Below are 10,936 nucleotides of genomic sequence, written 5' to 3'. Positions count from 1 at the left end.
AGAGCGTTAGAGAACAATTATCTAATAAGGCAGTATTTAAAACATTTATTGTGAGCAAGAGTATTGTTACGTTAGGGCCTGTTTGCTGCAATAATTAGAAGATGTTTGGCATTAAGAATAAAAGGTAAACTCAAAAAGTGAAAACAGAGGCATCCCTACGCCCACCGCATCGCGCACAACCTGCGCGAAGATTTATCATTTTACCCATCTACCAACAAACATGTAGCTGCCTCGTTCAGTCAAGCTTTGCTGCGAATTCTCACTCACCCACATTGGCAAATAGGAGATCCTTCGCTCAGAGAATAAACACTCACGACGATGCAAAGGGCGGCAAGCAAAATCAGACCATCGGACCGTTGCTAGAACAGAGAGGTTTACGTTGGTCATTCGCTCATTCTCACGCATTATAAATCTCATCGAAGGGGTGAGCGTACGATTGCATCCAAGAGCGTGATTCTGATTAGTTCTAACCAGTTCGCACACAACACAACGCTTAACGCGATCGACCATCGCCGGTCAGAGTCGTCCGTGTTGGCAGGGACGCCAGTTAAAAGTACGGCAGACAATTATTTCGTAAGCGGGAAGAGCATCCGCTTTGCATAAGTTTCTGCAGCAAAGTCACCCAAGGCAAGGTAAGCGAAACTAGATCGCATTTATGCCGTGCTAAACTTAACTTTGACGGCTTAGGAAAAATCGCAGTCAGAGCGTGGACGCTAGCACCGCCATCTTGTAAGGAATCCGGCAAAGAACAGCCGTCACAGACAATGATTTCATCCCGCTCATTGGGCAACTAGCCATACCTGGACAGTTTGATATTCACAAAAAAGTAAGGCCACCGCGCGATTCAACAGACCATTTTTCGGATCAAAGCACGTGACGGACTGCTCAGACTAAGGATAAAAGCAGAACAAAAGCCTTCCATCGGAAGTAAGTTTCCCGCTAAGCTTGAGCACCTACAATGAAGCTGATCGCTTTGCGCCGCAGGGTTTTTGTTTTAATTGCAGATTTTCGTCATCCGACGAATCGACAAACAGAGCTTCAATACGCAAGTCACGTCGTCCCCGGTCAAGAAGCCGAGACGCTTCGCATACTTTTGTGGCAGCTGGAGTACAGTTTCGGAGTCCGCGTACGGCGGAGTGAGCCACCAAACGGAGAATTGAACCGAGACGCTGTGAAATGAGACGAAGAAAAAGAATGAGACGCAGCTGAGTAGGAGATAGAAAGGAAGAGAGAAGAGAAAACAGAAATGCAGGTGAACGGGAGTTAGAAGAGAGGGAAGGAGAAGGGCGAAGCAGCGCCAATAAAGTTTTATGTTGAATATTAAGATTTCTCGAGTACTTTTTCAAATAGACGTAAGTAACATTGAGATCCTCTCTTTGTTTACTTTCTCTTTCGTTTATTATGACGTCATTACAACACTTTGTACTAATTTTCTAGTACATATCGAAAGCCGACGGTTTTTACTACAATATTATGCAAAGAGTAGAGTAGTAAATGTTGAAATGGCCGAGTAATGAACAGAAGAGAAAGACCTCAAAGAGAATCTCTCATTGTTACTTACGTCCATTTGAAAAAGTACTCGAGATTTGTTGTGTTTTCAGTTTTGTGAGCGCATTTTCTGAGCTTTCCGGGACTGCTTGAGGTTTTTAATTCCTCCTCGACAGTCGCGCATATAACAGTATGTAATAAATTTATGACTCATTCAGGGATGCCAACGGTACCGACAAACTACATTTTTTTCGGTATATTTACATTTGCACAAGCCGTACAGCCCGCTACAGCGACGCATCACTACAGCTCTTGCCAGAACAGTAGCCAAACCGAGTACATTTTCCCGTACAGCAGTAGAATACATTTTTGTTTTGCTGCTGTACTCCTACTGCTCGGTGAGAGTGTGGCGTAGTAAAGTTTGTTCTCTCGCTTTGTACATTTTTCTCTGCATAGTCAAAGGGAGAGGCCCGCACACAAAAGCATTGATGCCGGCCGTGGCGTAAATGAGCCGCATTCATTGTAGTAATTTTTGAATAAAAATATTAAAAAGATTGAAAATATTAAAAAATGTAAAATAAGGAAAGAGAAGCTGTACCGCTCGCGTCTGGTGGCTGTACTGGGGACAGTAGTTTTTTGTCATGTTACTGCTTTGCACACAGGCAGCCGTACAGCTCTGGGCGTCCTGCACTAGCGAATGACAGCAGCATCGAGAGAGAAATGAGAATGTAGGCAGAAAAATTACAGCCGCAGAAAAGGTAGGCATTTTGCATCCTTGGACTCATTTACATTAAGTATGTTACGGTTAAGGTAGGTAAAGGGTAAACATAAGTACAATAATTAAATGTCATACGGGAGTGTGTAGCACTCAGTCAAAAAAGACAGGGTAGTCGTGGGATGACGGCAGTACTCCGTAGATCTGCAGATTTGAAAGTTATGTATGGATCCGCAGATGAAATCTACGAAAATTCATTTTTTACGGAAATCTACGAATTGATCTCTAGGGTACTTTTAAAGAAGACTGCCAATAATAATCTAATCTATTGGGAAAACATATTAATTAAACATAAGTCTTAAAATGGAGAATCTGAAAAAACATGTTCATTAAGCTTTTTTGTCAGTATGAAACGAACGCACTGGTTCGCGCAAAAACAAAAAGTATACTGAGTATCGCGACCGGCACTGTGTCACAACGTCCGAGGCTTTAACGTTCGAAGGGTGGTGCATCACAAACTGAACAATACTGTGTCAAAAGATCCGAAATAATTCTTGTGTCATAACGTCCGAAAGAGGTGCTGCATCATAATGTCCGGGATCTTATGACGCACATTGACATTGGAAAACTATGTCGCAGAGGTATTGCATCATAAAGTCCGGTATTATATGACGAACTCATATTTTCGGAAATTTTGATGCATAGATACTGCGTCATAACGTCCCAGCTCATAATGTTCCAAAAAGGAGTCCTTCATAACGTCTGGGACATTATGACGCATAAGGGGTGTGCCATAAATCCTAGAATAATTGTGCGTCATAAAGTCCCGGAACACACAACGCACATCCGTTTTCGGATAATATATCGCACCCTGTGTGCGTCATAATGTCTCGGGCGTTATGACGCACTGTAATTTTCGGATTTATGTCACAATGGACATTTTGGACGGTGTGACGCACTCGTAAATTCGGACATTATGACGCACACGTATTGCGTCATAACGTTTCCGGTCAGACCGCACTTCAACAGTGAGCGTCATAAAATCAACGTAAATTTGTATGGTACGCTTCGCGGTTTGTGCCGTGGCTTGACCCAATCAATTTACCGCCATACGGGGAACGCTATCGTTTGCTAAATATCGAGCCACTGCACGTAAGACGGATCACTTCACAAGCATTATTTGTCACAAAACTACTCACGAGCGACACTAACTGCTCTGCTTTGTTGACTCAACTGAATGTGTACGCTCCTGAGAGACCCCTTCGTAGCCGAAACCTACTGTTCCTGTAACCACGGAGCATGGAATATGGTCAGCATGATTCGCTTCGATTTGTTTGCTCGCAGTTCAACAAATTTGCGGAACTATTTGATTTTAATGTGTCGTCTAAAGTATTTCATCAACGACTACTTTTCATGTTGTTCGTGACAATTAATTTTAAGTGTTTTATTCATTAAGACAAAATATGCCAGATGTATGTTTAATATACAAATACAAACACAATAACAATAGTTCTACAATATCCCCAAGAGTAACGACGAATTGAATGGTGAAACTATAGTGAAACAAATAATAAACGAAATGGAAGGAAGTTTTGATAACTCCAATCTACAAAACCGGCAACGTACATGATGTCACCAATTAGAGGTATTTCAATCTTGAGCTGCCTCCCTAAAATCTTCGAGAGTATGTTGTTAGATGTTATCTACCCCGCATTAAAAAACATAATCACTTCGGACCAGCATGGTTTTGTAAGAAAGCGCTCGACAACTACTAATCTGGCGGGCTACGTGTCGTCGCTGATTGAAAAATTGGAAAAACTACAACAGATTGATAGATGTACATCGATTTCTCGAAAGCTTTCGACCGTCTTCCTCATCAGCTTGCTGGAATAGCTAAGGCGGACTGGATTGCCGGACTGGCTTACTAATTGGATCTACTCGTACCTTGCGAACCGTAGCGCCACGGTGCGACTTAGGACTTAGGACACTATCGGATCCCTTCCACATTACACCGGATGTTCCTCAAGGAAGCCATCTTGGACCTCTTCTTTTTGTACCCTTCGTGAACGACCTCTGCAGTGAATTGTCGTCGACTAAAGTCATGTATGCAAATGATTTGATAATGCACCGTATTATAAAAACTATGGTTGACTGTTGCGCTTGGCAAATGGACCTCGAAAGGGGTATGGATTGGTGTGACAGAAACGGCATGAGTGTCAACATACAGAAATGCAGCATAATCACTTTCGCCCGAGTACATTCGCCCATTGTTTTCGAATACTTGATCTCTGCTCCTGTAGAACGAGTCGCATCCGTCAAGGATCTAGGTATCACTCTCGACTGTAATCTACGGTTTACCGCACATGTTTCTTCGGTCATCTAAATCCTATGCTGTACTTGGACTCATCAAGCGCAAACTAATGATTTCACTGATGTTTACTGTCTAAGATCTCTAGGGGAGCCCGGGGCTAGTTGGCGGAATCCCTTTTTCTCCGTTTGTATCAGACATATAGCGCTGCCTCTCATTATGTACCTCAAGTTATGTGAAACACCAATTAGCCAATGTGGTTTGGTTGCAAAACATTTTGTTTTGTTGAAGTTGTGGGCGATATTGTCTTCGAGCATACCAAGTAAATTTCCTAAACTTTAAACACTTTGTGCTATTTAGGGTTATTTTGAATCTATTTTCCGAATGATTATATTTTTCGATAGCGCGTGAAGAGTTTTTTTTTTTGTATCCGTATAGGCAACAATTTCGTATCTTTTTCAGAACACTTTCAAATCAAACGGTAATTGGCCGCACATACCATTTTTTAAATATTCTCCGAAAACTTTGGAGTTTTCAAGTTTGTATGTGAAAATATATTAATCATGCGCAAAATACAATAAATTCAGTAAACATTACAGTATCTTCTTGTGCTTCCCGTAATCTCCAGATATATAGCTTAAGGTGTAAGGGTCAACATTGCCGATGACTGCAAATTAATTCGATTTTGCAGTAAAAAGATATTCTCATATAAAGTTATGTGTTGTCCCTCTTTCTCGCACAAGCCTTGAATAGGAAAATTTCAGCAAACTCGGTTGGTCTTCAAAGTTAAATAACTTTGTCGGGGAACCTCCAATCAATATGCAACCTTCAACAAAGTTGTCCGTTATAAAATAAGCTATGCGACCATAAGTTTTAGAGTATACATAGTTACTGTGAAATTTTTTATTTGATTTTAAGCTTTTATTTCCGAGTTTCCATATATATTCCTATTGAAACTTGAAACCTCTTGTGGGTGAACTAGAGTTATCGGAAAAGCACATACTTTGCATATGATTTGTGCATCCAATTACCATTTGAATTAGGAGTGTTCCCAAAAAAGTCAAAATTGTTGCCAGACCGGCATATAGATAGTATAGATATCACATTTATCCACGAACCAGTTGTTTTTTAAACCGTTTTTTTTTATAAAAAATGCGGTTGGGGTAAGTTGGCGGTGCTGGTCGCGAGGTAAGTTGCGGTGCTGCTCGCGGAGTAAGTTGGCGGTATTATTTACGGTGCAAAAATAGTCATTAAAAATTTATTTCTGAAATTCACTGCAAAGTAAGAAAATGTTTTTCTTGTGTATCTCGTCAATGTAGGGGACATTTACTTCGCTTTTGCCTGAAGAATTTCAAAAATTTGCTTTTGAATATGGAGTACGTGTCAAAGTTAAAATGCCGGGATATTCAGAAATATAAGAGTAAATGTCGGTTAATATACAGTATTCTTGAAAAGACATTCAGCACGTTCCAAAAGGACCCCTGAAGTATTTGATTCTTCATATGATTGCTTATTTTTTGGGTATCTATACATACCGCCAACTTACTCCAGGGCCGGGGTAAGTTGGCGGGTTTTCGGAGTCACATATTTTTGTCTCTAAAAATGGAGACAATGCATCAAACATTTTAATAAAATTTAGGGTTGTTGCCGGCAGTCTGCCCTTTCAAGCCAAGTGTTCTATTTTGCAAGATATACCTACATAAAAGCGGTAAAAAATTAAAACTGAAAACACCGACAACTAGCCCCAGTCTCCCCTATACATCGCACAAGTACGCAGTATTCTGGAATATGCAGATATCGTTTAGACGCCGTATCACACCGTCCACATCAATCGTCGTGAACGGGTACAGAAGAACTTCATCAGGTTTGCTCTTCGTCGGCTGCCCTGGCAAAATCGATTACAACTACCTTTATACGAAGATCGCTACGCTCTCATCAATCTCCCAACGCTGCGAAATAGGCGAATCTTTCTGCAACGACTCTTCATCTTACATGCTTACAGACAACATAGATTCCCCTATGCTCAACACTTCGTGCGCTATATGACCAGAATAATCCACTGGATGATTGCTGCCAGCTCTTCAACAACGTTTATCCGCTTTTTGATTCTAGTAAGTAAAAAGTCTTTCAAGTTAAAAATAGTTAGATTATAGTTTTTTAGTCTGTGCGATGTAATATTTTTAATCGAAGACAATATACAATCTATAATCAATAATATTCAGTACTGGTTACAGTGATATTGTACATGTTGATGGTCATGGTAATGGTTCGAATGTTAAGTCTTTCATGTCCAACATTTTTCTAGTGCATGTACCCGATCAGAATGCAATAACAAGATTATAACAGAATGCAATTTTCGTAACATTTTGTATTACAAATTTGGTCTCGTTAGTAGTTAAAATGACATAAAATTATAACAAGTTACAACGCGAGATATAGTTTTAAAATCTTTTTGTTATGTGTTTCTGATCGGGTAGGGTTTCAAAACTATTTTTCCTTGAAAACGGTGGGGTCAAGAAACACGAAAAGCCTATTTTCATAAAGGTAGGTGCTTCCATGGAAGTGCTAGAAGCTGGTTAATTTTTATCTTCTAATGCTCCATACAATTCTCCTAGAATAATTACAATAGTCCAATTACGTAGAAAACGTAGCCAACTACAGTCTAAATTGATAAGTTTTATCAGTTTTCAATAATATTGGACCATAACGAAGATATATGAAACAATCATTTTCCGTCGTCAACGCAAACTGTCCCTGGCAGCAAATTAAAGACAATAATCACATTATCTCGCCTCAATCAAAAGTTATAGCTGTTGAAAAACGTTGTTGTCCACAAACAACATGGGCATGAATGGGTTAAACAAACAATATCTCATATGGCTTCGCTAGAGAACAAAACAGTAAACAGACATTATATGGAATTGTTGAAATATATTACAATTTACTAAGACCTCCTCCCTTGCAAATATTTAGAACATAAAGCTTATTACTTCTTTGCTATTATTTACAATTTTAGTGAACTACGTATTTCCTGGGATTGTATTATGATATTGTATATGGGTCATTCCGCACGAAGTGATCAAGGCACGTGTAATCGACCTTCACGGATTTGAACCAAATTTGGAGGAATTGTTCATCTAGGGCCAATATATAAAAACCCAAATTTTCGTGTCAATTGAACCACCCCTCGGGTTATGAGAGCACCCCCCGTTTTGACAATTGGCCAGAACCCTTGATTTTCTTTTGATCATATCTCTGGTTCTATTTACTCTAGAATCAAACCGCAAGATGGCTTTTGAAGAAAATTATTCAAGGAGTCTAGAAAAAATATTAAATATTAAAAATTAATTTTTCTCTCTATTCATATATTTTAATTTTGAAAATTCTAATGTCATCGTATTCCTCAGACATTTTTACATAAGAATCTCAATATAATTTGAGCGGATCCTGAGATACATCGTTTTGAAGGAAAAAAAAAATCGCAATTTATGGGAAATCGCAAGCGCACAACACTATAAAACCAACTTGAGTATTCTGAGTTCAAACATGATTTTTCGTGAATTAGACGAGAAATGATGAAAAACTACGTTTTTGGTTTGCTTCTAGCAGATCAGGGTCGATTTTTTTGACCGTTTAAAGATTTGCTCAATTTTGGCCAATAAAAATGGACTTTTATAAGAGAAAATGCGAGTTTTTCCCTTCAAAACGGTGTATCTCAGGATGCGCTCAAATTATATTGAGATTATAAGTGTTTCTTATGTAAAAATGTCTGAGGAATACGAGGGCATTAGAATTAAAATATATGTATTGAGAGAAAAAGTAATTTTTAACATTTAACTGAAAAAAATCGCATAGTTGGCAGCACTGCCGCCAAAAATTAATATTTTTTTCTAGGCTCCTTGAATAATTTTCTTCAAAAGCTATCAAGCGGTTTGATGCTAGAGTCAATAGTACCGGAGATATGATCAAAAGAAAATCAAGGGTTTTGGAAATTTGGCAAAACGGGAGTGCTCCCATGACCCGAGGGGTGGTTCAATTGACACAAAAATTTGGGTTTTTATATATTGGCCCTAGCAGAACAATTCCTCCAAATTTGGTTCACATCCGTGAAGGTCGATTTCAAGTTTGCATCTTTTTTTGATCACTTCGCGTGGAATGACTCATATAGAATATGCAAATGGTAGCAAAGGAAATAATAAATTTATGTTCTAAATATTTACAAGATAAATGTTCCTAGCACATTACAGTATATTACAAAAGTTCCACATAAGGTCTATTTACTGTTTTATTGATTAGCTAAACCATGTCAGATATTGAATGTTTAACATTCGAATAATTAATATGACCATCAACATATATAACATCACATCATACGTTTCCCAACCTTTGAACGGGACAGATCGTTGTACTTCACAGTGTTGTTCGGTGTGTAAGTTTCAGTGAGTGAAGGTCATCCTTTGTTCGTTCGTTAGCTGCCGTTCTGCTGGTGCCGGTAATAAATCCAGTACATTGTTTTCGCTGGTGCGGAACAATCGACGTTGTTACAGATAAGTTTTGTTTGTTTTTCCCTCGTTTGCTTTCTTTCCTTTTCCCTTCTTTTACTCTACCTAGTAATCAAATAATAAGACACATCCCCGTTTATATAACGCTCTGCCCTCGTGCTTAAATGGCCGAGAACGAAATACCATCTGATGTTATCATGGAAGTCCCTGATCCCCCTAACACTCGCATTGCTTCCCGTATAAAGCAGTACCCGCAAGGTTTCTTCTGGGCCATGGGTGGTATATTTTCGGACCGGAGTGAAACCGGTTAATAAACTTTCTCGAGATCTGACTGCTGACTACCCGGCCGTAACTCAGATAACACGTGTTCGGACAAACAAGATACGTGTTCTGGTGAATAATCTCGGCCAGGCAAACGCGATTGCTTGCTGTGAACGCTTTACGCGGGAATTTAAGGCGTACGTGCCTGCTATGGCCGTAGAAATCGATGGGGTAGTGTCCGAACCGGGTCTGAAATGCACAGAACTGTTGGAGCACGGGGTTGGCTGCTTTAAGGAAAACTCACTTTAAAAAATTAAGATCTTGGAATGCAAACAATTGTATACCGCAAACACCGAGGGAGGTAAGACTACCTACTCTCTATCAGGCTCACTTCAGGTGACATTCGCCGGATCCTCTCTGCCCAACTACATCCTCCTTGACAAGGTTCGCCTACCTGTTCGCCAGTTTGTAACGTGGGTCATGAGCTGCAGCAATTGCAAGCAGTTGGGCCACACAGCCACATATTGTGGAAATAAGAAACGATGCCGCAAATGCGAGGAAGAGCATGAGGATGACTCTTGCGGCAAAGAAACTGAAAAGTGTATTTGCTGCGGGGGCCTTCACATGCTCTTAAATCATGCCCTGCATACAAACAGCGCGGGGATAAAATTAAACGCTCCCTTAAGGGACGCTCGAGGCGCTCGTATGCAGAAATACTAAAGAATGCTTCGCCATCTGTCCTGTCTGAAAATCCCTTTGCTGGTTTGGCTCGCGCTGAGCAAGCATCTGACGACCCTCAAGAGGGAACATTTCTCGTTAACCCGGGAGTCCAGGAAGAGGAGAACTCTAGCCTCCCCTAGACTACCTCGTAAGGGTCCCAAGATGTCCTCCTCTGAGAGTGCGCCAACAACATCTAATAAATCCAACGGAAGTCCTGCGTTAAACCCGAAGCAATATGCTCCCGGATTTAAATTTTAATAGATGGAAAAAATTTCCATCCTAATTCAAGCAAGGAGTACCCACCACTTTCAGGGACACCAGAAACCCCAAGTGTCCCTCTTTTTCAAACAAACACTCAGTCCAGTAATGGACTAATGAAATTTTCTGAGAACGTGGACTTAATTTTCACAGCTTTCAATGTTACTGATCCTCTTAAAAGCCATCTGATACCTTTTCTCCCTATAGTGCAAACATTTTTGAAGCAGTTGACTACTAAATGGCCCCTCCTTGCAGCGATCGTATCCTTCGATGGCTAAGTCATCGAACGAGGTCACCGATTCGATCACTGTTCTACAGTGGAACAGCAGAAGTATCCTCCCGAAAATCGATTCCTTTAAATTTTTACTAAATAGTTTAAAATGTGATGCTTTCGCATTATGTGCAACTTGGTTAACTTCCGATATAAATATCAACTTCCACGACTTTAATGTAATTCATCTGGATCGAGAAAACCCCTATGGAGGAGTACTTTTGGGGATTAAAAAGTGCTATTCTTTCAACCGAATTAACTTCCCTTCGACACCAGGCATTGAAATTGTCGCTTGTCAAGTTTTTATCAAAGCCAAAGACCTTTGCATTGCTTTCATCTACATTCCTCCTAAAGCTTCGGTAGGGCACCGAACGCTTTGTAATATCACGGAATTCTTATCGGCACCGCGGCTA

At 40.1% G+C, this 10,936-nt stretch overlaps 1 protein-coding gene across 7 annotated transcripts in view; it reads right to left on the bottom strand.

The window, feature by feature from the left end:
• LOC131693217 (protocadherin-like wing polarity protein stan) overlaps window positions 1-10,936 on the bottom strand; it is a 280,030-nt gene that overhangs the window by 131,420 nt on the left and 137,674 nt on the right. The gene's annotated exons all lie outside the window — the stretch shown is intronic.

This window comes from Topomyia yanbarensis, chromosome 3 (assembly GCF_030247195.1).
Source record: "Topomyia yanbarensis strain Yona2022 chromosome 3, ASM3024719v1, whole genome shotgun sequence".
NCBI classification, from domain to species: Eukaryota; Metazoa; Arthropoda; class Insecta; order Diptera; family Culicidae; genus Topomyia; species Topomyia yanbarensis.
Note: the sequence above shows the minus strand (reverse complement) of the source record. Positions and strands in the feature narration are given on the sequence as shown.